Source organism: Lissotriton helveticus, chromosome 4_1 (genome assembly GCF_964261635.1).
Source record: "Lissotriton helveticus chromosome 4_1, aLisHel1.1, whole genome shotgun sequence".
Taxonomy (NCBI): domain Eukaryota; kingdom Metazoa; phylum Chordata; class Amphibia; order Caudata; family Salamandridae; genus Lissotriton; species Lissotriton helveticus.
Genome location: NC_136063.1, coordinates 2,000,356,999 through 2,000,374,596, shown reverse-complemented (window position 1 = coordinate 2,000,374,596; position 17,598 = coordinate 2,000,356,999).

Here is a 17,598-nt window from a genome sequence, read left to right as displayed (position 1 = left end):
ATAAGAAGGAAGACTCCTGTAAAAACAAGAATTTGTTATGCAATAGGTCACGCATTTACCCAAGTTTGAGCTATTGACACTGCAAATACGAATGCATTTTATTTTTGTTTTTCAAACACAAATAAAACGCATTGTCATTTACAATGCCAGTAGCTCAAACTCGCGTAAATGCGAGACCTATTGTATTGAAAATTCTTGTTTTTTTGTGGTGGTTTTATAGTGCGAACTCGCTTTACATGACACCTTCTGTCTGCGCACTAGGACCTGGATCCCCTGTAGTCTCTGTCCAGGACTCTGGGGTTCTGCTCCTCCTGCGCACACCCATCAGAAGAGTGGGTAATTTGCTAGGCCTGGCTGCTCATGCTACAACAGTTATTTAGATATTTTAAAGCAAACACGCTGTATATAATAATTACGAAGCAGCTAACATGAATAATACCACTAGATGGCGCAGGCAGCTAGATCTGCTCTGTTCCCGTTCCTTGACAGACTTTATTTAAAAAAAAAAAACATTTCTGGGGCCCACAAAGTTTACTGACATACCCCAACATGCCTAGTATGGGGAACTCCGTGTCCCTGGTGGTCTTTAATCCTACCCACTCGGTTTTCACTGTTTCAAGGCACTGTTCCCGTGCTCAGTGGCCGCTGTTTAGCGCTCAGTGTCTGGCAGGGGCTCCACTCTCTAATGTTAAGTGTTGTCTGGTCACCCCTTGTCCTCAATGGGGTTCAGTGTTCTCAGACCTCCCCAGTATGGGAAGGTCTGCGCCACCTATGTTCTAGGACTAGAGATTTCACCCTCAGAGCTTGCTATTTGGGTTTCTGCCTGCTCCCGTGCTTGGCATTCGGAGTGCCGTGAGCTTAGTGTGTAGGGCCATTCACCCCTGTGCATGCAGCGCAGGGGTCCGCCGTCCACGCACTCTGCGCCCACTGTGCTCGGTGTATGTGGAGTATTTATATATGCCAAAATGCCATTTTATAAATTCCTCTATGTGGAGCCCCAAGCGCGTCCTGTAACAATGCTGCAATAAGCCGAGTGTTCCCCAAAATGGCAACGAGGCAGCCCGGCATGTAGGAGCGGTCACGGGTCAGATAATTAAGTGAATAGGCAGGTGCAAAAAGTACAAAAGGCAGCTACCAACTCCCTGCATCCTCCATTGTCTCCACAGCTCACCACTACATCTGAGAAGGGCTAAACCTGGTGTGACTCCTACAAATATCTCAAGTGCTGGTGGCCATCTTGCTGGCTGTCCAGCCACTTCCTTAGAATGTTTCATTTAATTTAGAAACAGTTAAGGGTTTTGTTACAAATTGGGTTTCTGGTTGGCTAGGGTATAGGCCTAAGCCAGGCAGAACTCAGCATTTTAGTCAGAGTAGTTGAGTTACTCACCCAAGATACCCCTTGCTCACCCCTTGGTAGCTTGGCAGAGCAGTCAGGCTTATCCCAGAGGCAATGTGTATAGCGTTTGTGCAAAACACATACACACCAGTGACACACTAGGCACACCACAAAAAGAGACTCCACATAAAGTTATATCGAAAATACCCTTTCTATTGTACATAAAAACATATTAGTAAATAACTCCATAGAATGTAAAGCAAATTAGACCACATCACATACATCACTGTGCCATTAGGCACTTCTCATAAAGATGCACATAAATCACATAAGATTGCAATTACATGAATTACTGTGCCACTAGGCACTGGTCATAAGAATGCATAAATCACAAACCATCATCACATTGCCATAAGGCAATTGTCATAATACATGTAGTCCCTGAAATCAACTTACCGTCTGGACCTCCGTGGAGGATTCACTCTGATGTGCCAGAGCATGAATACGTGCCCCCAGGTAGGTGTGTTAAAGTGCAGAGGCACACTCACCCAGTGACATACGTGGTGAAATGGCCAAGGGCAGCCTGCGATGGAAGGCTGACGGGCCACTGGCCTGCATACTGCCTTGGGCATGACTGCGCTGGGGAAAAGGTGGCCGAGCAGGACCTCCGTCGAGGTTTCCTTTCCTTGCTCGGCTCACTGGACTTGATGTTCCTAACAAGGGGCAAACGTCTGCAGGACATGTGGCAGTTTACCCAGGCACCTTTGCGACTCTCTTGGCCCTGGTGAAGCTCTGTGCAGGACGTCTGGCAGGCCTTTGCAGTGAGGCCCACTTATCCTTGGCTGTTTTTAGGATGGACGCCCTGCTCTGGTAATTCAAGGGTGGGATGCGCAGCCCTAGCAACTCGATCATTGATACCGCAACCAGCTGGGGGCCGGGGTCAGGTTCCTTGCACTGCTGCAGCTCCTGGATACGGTGCTCTGTGCCTGCCGCATTGGAATTGAGGCCTAGGGCTCCGAATACAATAACTCAAAAACTCTCACCATGCTGTTTTACAGGGCATTTCTGTGTGTGCACACACCGGCTGCCAGATGGGACGAGGAGAGCGCATCCTCAACCAGCGGTCCCCTCTGATTTCTCCACACAAAATGGGCTACCAGTGTTCTCAAATAGATTTCAGAAAAGTAAAGCGCTCATCACGTGCAGCTTAATTTCTTCAGCACTCTCTCAGCTGGGGATTATGGATCCAGCGGTTCTACAAGCTTTAATTGGAGGAAAGCAAGTTGCAGAACAGTTCAGTCCTTGTGTATCCATGAGACATTTAACAGGAGGCCAGAAAGTCTAAACCTTATTTTCCTATATTGTCCCTAGTGCAAGTTACACATGTAAACATGTTACAGTGCCACCCCAATGATAAGCTTATGGTACAGAGAGCCTGTCAACAGTGAAAAACTAAACACACAGTATTTGACTATCAGGACATGTCACACACACAGTGCATGTCCAACTGTTAGACCTGACATCATTGGCGTGAGTCTCCCTTCCATTTTTGACGGATTGCCTCCTCTGTTTTGATATGTTTTTGCTGGATTTATGCTTTGGGCACTGTGCCACTGCTAATCAGTGCCACAGGGCAAGTGCTCCCTATGTTAAATTGATGTACTGATTGGTTATTCCACAATTGGGTTATTTGATTTACTGTCTGCCCCTAGTACAGTGCACCCTGTGTGCGCAGGGCTTATAGATCAAATGCTGCTGGTGAGCTTGCAGCACTGGCTGTGCCACCCACAGAAGCAGCTTGTAAAGTATGTCTCAGGCCTGCCATTGCAAGGCCTGTGTGCAGTCTAGCACTGCCATGTCGACTTGGCCAAGTGCACCCACTTGCCAGTCCCTAAACCTTCCCTTTGCTTCATATTAGACACCCCTATGGTAGGCCCAAGGGCAGGGTGCATTGTAAGTATAAGGCAGGACATGCTCTGATGTGTGTAGCATGTTCTAATAGTGAATTACAGCCATTTTTGTTTTTCACTATTGAAGGCTACCTGTTCTCATAGGCCAGAATGGGCAGTGAAGATTATTACTTTCTTATAATCCTAACTGACTCAGGGAACATGGTAGAAATTCGAGTTTAGTATGCCTGAACTCAGAATAATAAAATACATCTTTTAGTAAAGTTTATTTTATTATTCTGTGTTTGCAAATACCACTTTTAGAAAGTAGGTAATTGCTTGCCTAACCATTTGAGCCCGCCTCTGCTGAGTTGTGTATTCCTTGCCTGGGTTTGTGTGTGACAGGTCTGGGGAAATTCCAGGAGACAGTCTGGGACAGCCCAGTGGTGAATAGGGAGATTTACATCCAGATGGGAGGGGGAGAGTGCACCTGGGACCTGAATATGGCTGGGCCTTCCCTCCACAATGCTGGCTCCACCCCCTGTGGCTTGTCTGATGTCTCTGCCCTGCACAGTGAAAGGAGAAGAGGAATCCTGTCAACAGAGTGCTCCAGAGCTGTATCTTCCCTCCCTTGTGCTGGCTCCACCTCCTGTGGGGCGAGTGATGTCTCTACCCTAGACAGTGAAAGGAAGAGGAGAGTCATGTCAACAAAGTGCTTAGGAACTGGTTTGAAGTAGACAGAGGCCTCAACAAAGGATTTTGGGGTATACATATTGGGACCCAGTCCAACAGACTTTAGATCACTTCTGGAACAAGAAACCTTTCTGCCAAGGAGAAGAACCAAGGAAGCTGCAGGATTTTGGACTGCCCCTCTGCCAGTGTGCTGTTTGCTGGGTTGGCTTGCAGTGGTTGCTTTATTGCCAAGGGAAAGGAGAAGGACTTTCATCTACAGAATATTCTCCAAGGGCTTGAACTGTGCTTGCCTCCTGCTGAAGTCTCAGGGCCAAAAGACTTCACCTCCAGCTCCCTCCTGACTTTCCTTGCTCGGAATTCTGACTCCAGTCACTTGCGTGCCACTGGGAGCTGGAAGCGAGACGCATCGAGAAGAAGCGTGTCGCCGCTGCAGCTGAAATCGTCGCAACGCCGGAGAAGCGAGCCTTCGTCGCATCTCCCTGGAAGCGTGTGTTCATCGAAGCTGCCTGCTGTCGCATCACCGGAGAAGCGTGACACCATCGAGAGAGTCACCATTGCATCGCCGGAGAAGCGCATCGCAGGGCCTGTCGGGGCTCCAAAGTACAGAGTCATCGCAAGGCTGCCAGGGCGTCATCGTCATCGCATCGCCGCATCAAGGGCGCCATCTTCTCGCATCGCAACTGGATCATCGCATCGTCATCGCATCGCATCAATGCGCCATCGTGCGCACCGCAACAGGTCGAGAATCTACGCATTTCCTCTGCACCGGTAAGGCTCACGACGAGTCCCCTACTCTGTGCAAGCATTGAGGAAGGACGCAACCGTTCCCCCGGGTCACGGAACCAACGCATCTCCCCTTCTGCGAGTCCTTTTGCTTACTTTGCGTTACGCATCCAGGTACTATGTTGAGAACTTTGGCGCATCTACCATCAACTTGAACCAAGAGACTTTAATCATCTTTTAAGTAATTTTAAGTGTAATATTGTGGATTTTTGTCGTTTGTGGTCTTGTGTTTAAGTCTATATAAAGAATACTTATTTTTATAAAACCTGCGTTGTGTCCATCTGTAGTTTTATCACTGTATTACTGTGTATATTCGCAAATGCTTAACACACTACCTCAGAGATCAGCCTGTCTGCTCGTGCCAAGCTACCAAGGGGGTGAGCAGGGGTTATTAAGGAGTCTAATCCCCTTATCCTGACTTAGAAGTAAGGGTCCCTATTTGGACTAGGGTGATAACCATTGCCAACTAGAGACCCCCAGATCTAACACGAACCTTTCTCATACACTGCACCAAGCCCATGGCGGTACCTTCGGCCTTCCTTAGGGGAGCCTAACATGTACAAGTGGGTGCACTACAGTGAGCAACAAGGTAGTTTGCAACTGCAAGCACAGGCACTACAGTGGTAGGTCTGAGATACATTTACAGGCCTACTCATGTGGGTGGCACAACCAGTGCTGCAAGCCCACTAGTAGCATTTAATTTACAGGCTCTGTGACACACCGTGCACTTTGCTAGGGACTTGCCAGTAAATCAAATATGCCAATCATGGATATCCAATCATTATCACAATCAAAAAAATTTGAGGCAAAAGGCAAACGTTTTTGGGATAAACCTGTCAAAAGGGCCCGGTCTAACAGGTTCAGTTTATTAAACATACCTACACAATGTGTTCATCACAAATAATGTGCACTCATTGTTACTGAAGTACCAGCAGGATGACTCAAAAGATGTTTGCTTACCTGAGTACCACTTTAATTGACAAACTGCTTCATCAGTGAGCAAACAGGGTAGATTCTGCCTTGTATAATTAGGATCTGTAAACATCGGCACTCGCAAATGGAATTTAAGAGCATAGAAAATGTGGAAGATGTCTGCATTATCCTCAGTCATACATTCAGGCTGAAAATACTGGAATAGGTTTGCAAATTTGATGCAAAATATTATGTGCTCCCTCCTGTGTTCAGGAGTTGCAGGGGGGGGAGATTCTTCAAATGGAAAATGGTTTCCTTGTGTAGTAAAAAGAGATAGGGTACATTTGCACTTGAACCCTAACAGTGAACTGCCTCATACTCTGGGTTGACATCTGCCAGTCTTGGGTTGGACATGCACAGTGAAATGAGCAATGTACTTTAATATAGTGTTGCAAGGATTCTGCTCGTACACAGAACTGTGCAGTGCACAGAACCCCGGACATCAGTGAATTGTGGTGGACCAAAAAAACTCACCTTAGTACTTAGAACCCCTAACTGACTAGCATCAGTGTCACATTAGCTCTTCGTCCTATAGCAAAGGTACAAATGATTAGACAACCCAGAACATGTGAGTTAGGTTACTCTCAGGAATGGTGGGAATCAAGAATACTCTTTCGTTATATTCTCATACCAGTCCACAACATGGGTAAAGAAAGAGACACGATAAAGTTTAAAATATTTATTTTAACGAGCGCTCTAAGATGCAGTATTTTTACGAGCATAAGCAGCAATATGATTAAAAATAATACGATCCGCATTGTTACAATTCCATAAAACACAAAAGGAGAAATCATATTATAATGATGGTGGGACAGCTTATAAAGCACCTTGTATGCCACCCTCCCTAGCTAGGAACTATGTTTTATAAACTATGGAAGGTCTCTTAGGCTTGAATGGGGAACCCCATACCTCCAAGATCAGCAGAAGTGAATCACATCTGGATCTGCAATAACTCTCTGTCTCTCTGGAAAGGGGCTTCCTTCAGAGTGTCTAAATCATGCATGCAGTGTGATATCAAAGACGGCAGAATTTCAGCTAGCTGCAGCTGCGTGCATGTTATGTCTAGTGCATGAGTCGATCAACCCGAACTACACCTAACATTGTTTTGGTTTCCTTGGAGGCTTCAGCACTCACTGTGCAGACTAAGGTCGAGCTGTAAGTCTAGGGACGTTGAAAAGAAGCCATTCTCATGTGAAGCAATTCACACAGCCTAACCTACAACAACAGTTACATATAGTGTTGTGTACAAAAGCAGCAAAAAGGTAAAATGGCGTTTAGATGTCTAATAAGCCTATGCTAACATAACAACGTGTGCAAGTAAGGCCCTGCCTTCACTACAATAGGAGCATAACGTGTTGCTAAAATGAACAATAATAACCTGACAAAAACTGAAAGCGTGAGCATGTGAATAGGAAAATGACCACTTCTTTATTAATGAGGCACCTGAACATTTACCCTTTTCCCAGTTATGGCTCCTTCTCTCTGTTGGGTTTTTGTAATGCCAACTTTTAAAATGTAATAACAATAATGATAATAATAATACGTACGTATAATAATCTGCAATATTTGACAGAGTTCATCAACGCTCGATGGACATCAGTAGCCATCAAGCGCAACCAGAGCAGGTCACAAAAATACTCCAGATGCTTCAAAATAACTCGATGAATTATACATTGTTCTTTTAAAGCCATCAAATGAGGTGAGTTGACTAGGCGTGGAGGCCAGACTCACAGCCTAAAGCTATTAAGCCAAGAGCTGCGACTGAAACGGCAGCATGGCTCATGTCTTTGCATGAGATCACTTTCTATGATGGGATGTGATTTGTTTGGGCAAAACAAGGAGACACTTTCCAAGTTTACCTGAAGGCATTTTGTTATTTTTAGCAATTACTGCTGGTGCTTTTCCCAAAACATGCGTCACACTAGAAGTGGGGCAGTGGCAGTCCTCTGCATATGCAGCCTGCGGCAAACAGAGTGAATCCTGCAGCTGGATTATCTGTCTCCAGACTCTCATTAAAGTGTCTTTTTTTTGCCCTAGAAAGCTTAGTGATATTTGGGTGTTCCAACACTCATAATCCATACAATGCAGGCATGCATTAAAGAGCTGTGAGATTGTGCGTGATTCTCTCCATGGTCTGCCCTTGTTAACTGCTCCCCTTGCTAAGTCACATAGCAACTGAAAAAGCTCCCTAGCAACCACTGAAGCAAGAACTCCATAACTGCACAGGCGGTGACATGTCACCTGGTTATTTTTAAACTGATGTGTGTGTAACTGAAAGAATACTTGTGCGATATGTATAGGAAGGCATTGAAAAAAAAGAGATGATAGACAAGATAATTATAGCATCACATGGTTGTTTGAAAATGCTTTCCTTGCACCGCTTTATGCCATGGCTCTATATGGACATATTACAGATTTTCTAATGAGAAAGTGTTGCCGCTGTCTAAAGCAAAAACAACACACAGACGTAGAGAGGGTTACAAACAACCTTTACTCACGACATTCACACATATTGAATCATAACTCCTTCTTACATGTCTGCTTATTGTAGTATAAATAAAACACCGAACATGTGAAATCTATGAACTAGGAACAATTAATATTGCTCCCAGTAAAGGTGTAACTAATCATAAGTTAGCAGGTGGTAAATAATATTTGGATGAGAGAGACCTCTTCAGGTGACATACAGTAGGGAAACAGAGTACAACATGAAAGCGGATACTCACTAGTAGTCTGGTTAGTCAACACATTTCCTTGGCTATTGAATTCCTAAAATGTTCAGCATATTAGATTTGTAGACATCCTCGATGATGAATGCTCATAGCAGTGGTGTATTTGTATCTACTCATCTGTAATGTATTTATTGAAGCTTTGAGGTTGGAAGCCTGTAGTTTTGTTATGTGCCGATTGTGCTTTTCCTTTTAATTGAATACCAAAATAAATATTCTATTATCAACATGTAATGTAGCCTTAAAGCCCACCATAACAGCCTATACCTTCGATTAAAGACCCACTCCACTATGATAGACCTGATCCAAAGGCAAGGGCCCACGACAAAGGTGGTTAAGGCGTGCCTAAAATCCTTAGAACATTCCAAGCCATTAAGGCAATAAGAGGTAAAGACACACCTTAAGTAATAAGCACAATCCTTGTTAGGGTAAACCACTAAAGTCACTAAAATAATCTATGGCTTAGACTAAGCAGGCTTAATTTAGGGCACTGTAGTAGCAAATCAGTCATAACACAAAACAAGAAAAATCTCAAACGAATTTAGAAAAAAGAGAACTTTAAAAAAAATTAAATGGCACCAAAGTGACAAAAATCCACAAAGGGGTACGGGAGATATGTTTTTTTCAAAGCTTTTAATGAAAATAGCCCCAAAAAAGCATTAAGCACCAACCGCTGTTCTGTAGTCACAGTACACCTAGACATGATTTAGGGTCAACCGCAATGGAGTGCAGACTTAACCTGCTTGGAAGTTTTATTTTGGCACTTAGCCTAAATAATAGATAATGGATGTCCAAAATATTTAGAGGGGCAAGGCAGTAGGTTGCAGATGAGAAGGGCTCCACAAGCTTGAATAGCTGCCAGACCAGGTCTAATTGAAGCCGTTGTTTATATATGATAAAGTTTTGAGCAGGAGCAATTCAAATTTCATGCGCAGAGAAGGTTCTTCACTGGCTGGATACTTTGGCACCTTTGTCTGGTTAAAATTCTTCATTGCCACTTAGTCACATTTTTGTAGATTCCTCCAGTGGGATCAGGCTACAGGGTGTGATCAAAGGGGGTTCCACAAGGCCGGATCCCTTCTCCACAAGGTCCCACTGAATTGAATTAGCTTCTGTGGAGAAGTTGAGTGAGAGAAACCTGGATCGCTAGCCCATGTCCCATGAAGACGACACATCGTTTTCCAAGTGTTCAGTACTGTTCTATTAATTCTATAATGTAGCAACACCCAACACAGGATGTATATGTCATTTTTCCGCTTGGCGTGGATGGCACTGTGCTAATCCTTTGCTTAAAGGCTGATGCAGGAATAACAAAGGACGTTGTCCCTTTCTAGCTCTGCATGTATGGCACTGTGCTAATCCGATGCTTAAAAACTTTGACAGAAATGCAGATATTTGAGGTGAGTACATTATGAGTGTCACTGGTGTAGGGTGCTCTAAGCAGAAGCTGATCTCCACCTAAACCTGGGAACTACACAGCGTTCTCTACTTCTTTTTTGCATAATTTATATGGCACTCTATACCAGAAAGGGTATTGTTTTTACTTACATTGGGTGCTCCTTTGTGTCTGGACAAAGCTAAACCTCTCTGAAGAGCTATAATGGTAATGAAGCACATGTCAGGGGTTGCTTTTATTCAGTCCATGTTGGCTTGGATAGAATTTTACCAATCCAAAGCTGTAATACAATGCGTGGATTGGTAAATGGGTTTCACATTTTATAGCTCGGAATGGATGGCAATGTGCTAAAGCTATGATTAAAAACGTTGCTGTAGTAATGGCAAAATACATGTTATCCCTTTTTATCTTGGCATACTTTGATAGACAAGCAGACATTTGAGGGGAGCAAATGCAGTGTGTTGCTTGTGTTGTAGCGTGCTCTATACATGAACTGCCCTCCTTTTAAACATGGGAACTATCCAGAGTTCTATGCTTTTTGTTTTGTGTATAAATATACATAGTTTTCATAGGAAACTCATTTTTGTTTTTTCAATAACTTTGGCGCCGGTTGACGAATCTTCGCGTAATTTTCAAAACGTATGGCCTGCTCCGGTCAGCTCCTACCTTAAAAGTTTCTAGGTGATTCGGCAAGCGGGGGCGAGAAAAAAGGGGTGTTCCAAAACATGTTTTCTCCATGTTAAATTCCCATAGGAAACTTTAGACACGGCTACAGCCCGAACTGCTGAACGGAATTACACCAAATATGGCAAAAAGGTAGCCCTTGTTTCAGAAATAACTCTTTTTGTTAAATGGTGTAAATCCTTTCAGTGGTTCCTGAGAAATTTAAAAAAAAAGTGGTCTGGCACTGCTGAACGTAATAACACCAAATTTGGCAACAAGGTAGTGCTTGCTTCAGAAAAGATACTTCTTTTAAATGGTGAAAATCCGTTCACTAGTTGGTGAGAAAATCAAAAAATAAAAGTTTTGATATTTAGAGGCTCAGTGGCACCGGTCACGAACTTTATTCTAATTGACTGTCAACACGCCATCTTGTGCCTCAGTAACCAAGGCACAAGAAAACAGGGAAATAAACGCAAAAAAACAAGAAAAGGGGGCAGGGTAGAAACAGGGCAGGGTGTCTTATAAGGACCCCGTGCCCAAAAAAGCAATAAAAAAAAAAAAATCAGCCGAATTCGCGCTGGGTGCGCAAATCCAGCCAAAAATAAAAAAAACAAAGTGAGGGCTCCCCGCTTCATTTAATTAAGCCCCCGGGTGGGCCCGGTCCGCCACCCCCTGGGGCTTTGATCAAATATTTGCAGGGGTGTCCACCACTCTGCAAACACGACTAATAGTTAAAGTAGCATATTTCTGCACCTCTGACTTAGAGGTAGTTTTAATCCTCCTGCCTTATTATGTAATAGGGCCTTACAGAGGAGGTCATGCTAATCACAGGGATACCCCAACGCATAGTATTCCCTAGTGTATTTAGGTGTATTCACTGTATTCTAATTGTCTTTTAGCATGGCACTGGCTCTAGGCCTGGTAAGTCAAAGTCAGTTACCACCAGTACCCATTTGAAAAAGTTATGGGCACAGGATGATTTTGCAACAAGCCTCTTTCAGCTCCCTTGTTGGTCTTTCTGCACGTCTTGCTTCTTGATGCACTTTTCTTCTTCTTTGTGGACTTCTGTTGCCTCTTTCTGCAGTTCTTTTACTTCTTTCTGTGTGTTCTTTCTTCTTTCTTATCATGTCCTACCTCTGTAGGCATAATTAGAAACGAGCCTTTAAAAAACCTTTGAAATTCACTTACAAAACTATGGGTTTCAGGCTCATTATAGTTAGAAATTAGCATTTAAAAAACCTTTGAAATTCACTGAAAATATTGAAGAATGAGTGGGTGTTTTAAGTGTCTGAATGGATGATTTAGTAGGTGCGTGACATTTGAGATGCCATCAGTGATGTCATCAGTGATGCCACTGACCACGTCATGAGTGATATAATATGTAATGTCATCAGCAGTGTATTGCAGGGCGCGAGTTATAGTTAGCTGAACTAACTATAATGGGGGAATTTCTATGGTTTTGTATGAGTGAAAATGTCCAACTAGAAATAACTTTCCCTAAAACCTATGCTTTTTTTCAGTGAATATGTATATATATATATATATTACAGATTCCAAAATGCGGAGCACTCCTGGGAGGTATTCAAAAGTTCTTTATTAGAGCATCATTCATAGAGCAAATGCATTTCAGCGTTTAGCCTTCCTCAGTGCTCATCAACACAGCTCTTTACACATAGCATATTTAAATGCAACCACGAATGATTTCATTGAAGGAACACTTAATAACGGCCAGTGACGAAGGACTCATTAAGTTCATGGTATAGTGCTAAACCTTATCGCTGAAATGCATTTGCTCTATGAATGATGCTCTAATAAAGAACTTTTGAATACCTCCCAGGAGTGCTCCGCATTTTGGAAGCTGTAGTATTTTACGTGATTTCATCCTCACGCTGGCGGAGAAAAGCACCCGTTGAATAAGTGTTTAGCAGCTGGGTGTTACTGGGAGCATGATATATATATATATATATATATATATATAAATATATATATATATATATATATATATTACCTACTGGCGGTCGCCAGTAGGTAGTTATAGTTAGGACCTAGTTTCCATAGGAAATCCTCAACATTCTATTTGGATTAACTTTGGCCCTGGTGGATGAATCTTTGCAAATTTCTCAAAGAAGATGGCTCGGTCCGCTGCGCTCCTTCCCGGAAAGTTTGGGGGGATAGGTGAAGCGGGGGCTGAGATAAAAGGGGGTCCCAAAACGTGTTTTCTCCATGTTATTTTCCATAGAACGTTTAGACACGGCTACAGGTCGAACGGCTGAATGGGTTTATAAGAAATTTGGCAAAACTGTAGAGTCCGGCTCGCAGATTACGCTTTTTTTGGAATGGTGTAAATCCGTTCAGTAGTTGCTGAGAAAATTAAAGTTAAAGTCAATTATATATCTGTAAGCGCGCACGGGTGCGCGTACTCAAGCGGCTGCGCGCGAGCGGAATTTTTTTTTTTGCTCCGTGACGTGTGTTAACGTTCGATTCGAAGGAAATCAGGAAGTGTTGACCGCCATTTTGTCACTGCGAGTAAATATATTGTTCATTTGAAAGCGTTGGAACATGGAAAGGGGAGAAGGTAGAGATTGTTTTGCTGCGTAGGTTTTCTCAGGGTGTGCAGTAAGGCCCTTAAAGGCGAAAATATATATATTTTTTTTTTGAAAAAAGTTGCGGGGTGCGCGCACTCGGGCGCGCACACTTATTTAGAAGAGTGTGAAAATGGAGATAAATCAGAAGTTTGAGTGCTTTGATATAAGGTGGCTCTGAAAAGAGCCCTTGTGTTAATTGAGTTTTTTCTGCATTTATAAGTAAGTAGCGATGCAGAGCCGGATGTTGCAGAGGAAGATTCTGTTTCTGTCTTCCTTCTTACTTAGTTATGGTTTTTTCACTCTCACTGCAGGCTTTTAGTCTGTGGATGGAAATCCATGAACCTAGACTCACCTATGAAAATCATACTATTGATGCTTGACTGAGGCCAAGGAGATCAGAGTGCATGTGTGTGTAAGGTGATGTACCTCTGGGGAGATGATGTTACGTTTAAACGTAGCCCCTGAGTGCTTAGTTCGGTTCTGTTCTCTCACTGTTGTTGATTTAGAGCCCCAAATACAAAGGCTTGTTGTTGCTTGTGAATCCCCAAGTGTATATTTGCTCATACTGATCCATAACGCCCCGGCGTATCCATGTCGTAGGCTGCACGAGTGGGCGAAACTCAGCTGGCCGAGCAAGACTTGGGGAGGGGGCAGGAGCCAAGAGGAAACAAGGAGGGGTTTTCATCATTTGGGACAAAAAATATTTCTAAACCAATGAAAAGTTTTATTAACAAGTCACATGACCTGTTATGCTTACGTTACGCGCTCCGCACCGCGCCCCGGATTGCTTCCGGGAAGCTGCGCTTCGCGCCTCGCGCACCGGAGCACTTCCGGGTGCGCTAACGCAGCATGTCATATGACGCATTATGCAACAACGCGATACGTCGTTGGGGCTCCACCGGAACTGATTGAATTGGTAGTCTACAGTGTTTCTGGAAGTTTCAGACTGAAGCTGGCGTCAGCATGAGAGCACCCCGTGGCTACGTCGTGGCCATTCTGCGAGCAATCATGGCAGAAGCTCCCCACCGGAACTCTGCGGGAGTCGGGGGCCCCGGTGACTCTTGTAGAATCTTCAAGGCTGATGGGACGCTTTTGGGAATGGGGCCCATGCCGTAGCAGTCAAGCGTCCGAGTTCCAGGGTTGTCCAGAGCCATCCTTGCAGGCCAGGCCCAAGTCTGTGGAGCCGACCGCCATTTCCTGAGCTCCGTGGCAGCCGCCTGTCGCTGTACCGCAAGAGTGGGTGTAATTCAGCCGGATGGCGGGTGAGACGCTGTATAGCAAGAGCAGGCGTAATTCAGCTGGCCGAGCGAGGCACTGTGCCGCAGGAGCGGGCGCAACTCAGCTTGTCAAGTGAAGCGCTGGGGTGTAGCTGAGAAACCTCCACCTGGGGAGGTGGGGGAGGCTCGTTCGCGCCGCCTCTCCCTTCCAGTGCACCCCACGCCGTCTCCTGGCGCAGGTATATGTGATGGTTGGACCAGGGCACCGCAGGACGTGTCTTTAGGTCAAACCCTCAACTATGGCACCCAACTTCCAGGACTTATGACATTTGTGGAAGGCTGTGACATCGAAGCATCTCAGGGACCAAGCATATGCAGAGTCCTTCCTACAGCCTCTGCGTTCCTTCTTACCTAGTTATGGTTTTTTCACTGCCACTCCAGGCTTTTAGTCTGTGGATGGCAAACTATGAACCTACACTCACCTATGAAAATCTTACTATTGATGCTTGACTGAGGACAAGGAGATCAGTGAAGCGCTGGGGTGTAGCTGAGAAACCTCCACCTGGGGAGGTGGGGGAGGCTCGTTCGCGCCGCCTCTCCCTTCCAGTGCACCTCACGCCGACTCCTGGCGGAGATGTTGCAGCAGGCTGCCATGTAAATAGTTATTTAATTAAACGTTTTACCCTGTTACTTTGTTGGTGTGTTGTATATATTTATAATATTTGCATAGGGTTTCTCGTTATTTTGGGCGGGGTGGGCGGCGGAGGAATTTCACTGAAAAAACCATGCATTTGGATCGATGTTGCAGCAGGCTGCCATGTAAATAGTTATTTAATTAAATGTTTTACCCTGTTACTTTGTTGGTGTGTTGTATATATTTATAATATTTGCATAGGGTTTCTCGTTATTTTGGGCGGGGTGGGCGGCGGAGCAAATTCACTGAAAAAACCATAGGTTATAGACCATATATAGTTAAATATCTCAAGTCCATCTCTGCACTCGATGAAGATACAGGTCGTCGATCAAAAAATGTGCTGGCCACCTCTAATGGTAATAGCGTGGCCAGGGCTTTTGTCGATGCCTCTGCAAATTGCACAGGGTGCACTTGTTTGACATGCCGCACCATGGTATGTATGGAAAAGGAATATTTTTTTGTTGGATTTCCTCTTGAGAGAAACGAGTCACATATCGTGCAGGTTACTTTTGGTGCATTTACTTTCTTTTGATGTTCAGGATAAGTGAAAAATTGCCAGATGAAAGATTCTTTTTTTCTTCTTAAAGGTAGTCGATCATTTTGTTCAGATTCGAAAGATGAATGAGATACGGTAGCCATTTCACCAAAGTCTTCCGAAAAATGTAGGACGTTGTTCTCTCTTGAGAGTAGAAAAGATAGTGAGAGAAGTGGGTGGAGTGCTGCGTGTAAATTCCAGAATAGAAACTAGTAAGAACCAATTGGAAGTGTTGTTTTCATGTTGCAGCAGGCTGCCATGTAAATAGTTATTTAATAAAACGTTTTACCCTGTTACTTTGCTGGTGTGTTGTATTTATTTATAATATTTGTATAGGGTTTGTCGTTATTTTGGGCGGGGTGGGCGGCGGAGCCGAGCTATCTTGCAGCCATCATGGCGTCGAGCTCGGTTTCTCTCAAAAGTTTCGTATTTCTCATGAGGGGTTGTTCCTAATGTTTCTATTTTAGCGAGGTGAAAAAGAGATCCTATCAGTGGCCTACTGATTTTGCTCGATTCCTTTTGTTTTTTCTAACGATTTTTAAGTTAAAGTTTGCTAGCACGATACAGCGGCTAGTCCGCATTTTATATATATGTCTTTTTTATTAGGGGTCTCCTCCGGTGGAGTCGGACGATCTACCTCTAATAACCGGTAAGTGTTCCTCTGAAGGAATGCGTCTTGAAAGTGGCTGACTGTAATGTATGATATTTCACTCAGTGACTTTCAGGCCCATGCTGTTTCAAAACTGTGCATGTGCTTGAAGCAGGCGTAGGTATTGACGCAGCATTGTGAATATAGTGCATTGGTGAGCCTTGCTGGAGCTGCATCACAGTTGCAATGCAACTCTAGCAATGTATTAGTTTTTGAGCACAGATGTGTTACGCATGTATGGTGTTTTTGTACCATGGTGCGCCACATTTCAAATGTGGCACACCATGGGTAACGGAGCACTACCATACTGTGGTGCACATTAACTGGTGCATATCTGGGTATGAAGTAGTTAACATAAATCTGCCCCATAGGTTACAAATCCGCGTTTAGTAGACTGTTTGGCCTTTGTAGTGTTATGTTTTTTCTGTTATTCTATGTAGGTATGTAATATTGCAAGATTTTTGTCACGAAAAAGAAGCCATGAGTATTGGGTTTGTGAAAGATTGCAAGATTTTTCAAATTAAAAAGGAAAAATCATGGCATTGTTTAATATAGTATTGTAAATACTTATCTTTAACAATGATGAGAGAGTAAAAAAAGGTTAACCTGATGTTCGAAAGTTATTCACAGGCTTCTTTAGAGGAAGTATTCTATATGATTGTAGCGTCGGTGTTTCACTTTTTTATAGGTAATAGAATGCATTCTGCAAGCATGTAGTACTCCTCCTGCTACAGCATAAATATTCTTCAGTGCTTATTTTCATTTCGTAAGTGGTATTGAGACCGACACAGAACTTCAATGGATCGGAGGGGCTGTTCCTGTGCATCTGGAGGACTGCTAAGCCGTTGCAGCAGTGGGAGTGAGGCCTCTTACAGGGGCGTAGCGCAGCTCCTTTTAATGTTCACAATTGCAGATAACAGGGTAGAGATGTGAGAGAAGTGGGTGGAGTGCTTCGTGTAAATTGCAGAATAGAAACTACTAAGAACCAATTGGAAGTGTTGTTTTGAAGTCACATGACTTCACATGCGCGTCTCAGGACGTGTACGCGGTGATAGTATCTGGTCAAGTACGCCATTTGGAAGTAGCGGTCTAATTCAGCGAAGTTTCAAAACGTGAAAAGGAGTAAATCCAAATATATCCGGATTTAATATATCTTCTGAGCTCGAATCAAGCATACAATTGTTAAAGTGTAAAACCTTTTATATTTTTTTTTAAAATACCAAGGTGTGTACATTCGGTCACACACGAAAGTTTAAAAAGACATTTGGCTCCATTTAATGAAAATGTTCATAATAATAAAAAAGAAGCCTAGGTTTACTGTCTTTGACATAGTATAAGTTCTTTGATGGGTCAATGAAGAAATTTAATAAGTTGCAATCGCGAAGTTTTCCCGAAATATATAGGCGGGTGCGCGCACACCGTCGCAAACGAACGAAAGCAAAAAAATGGGAGATAAA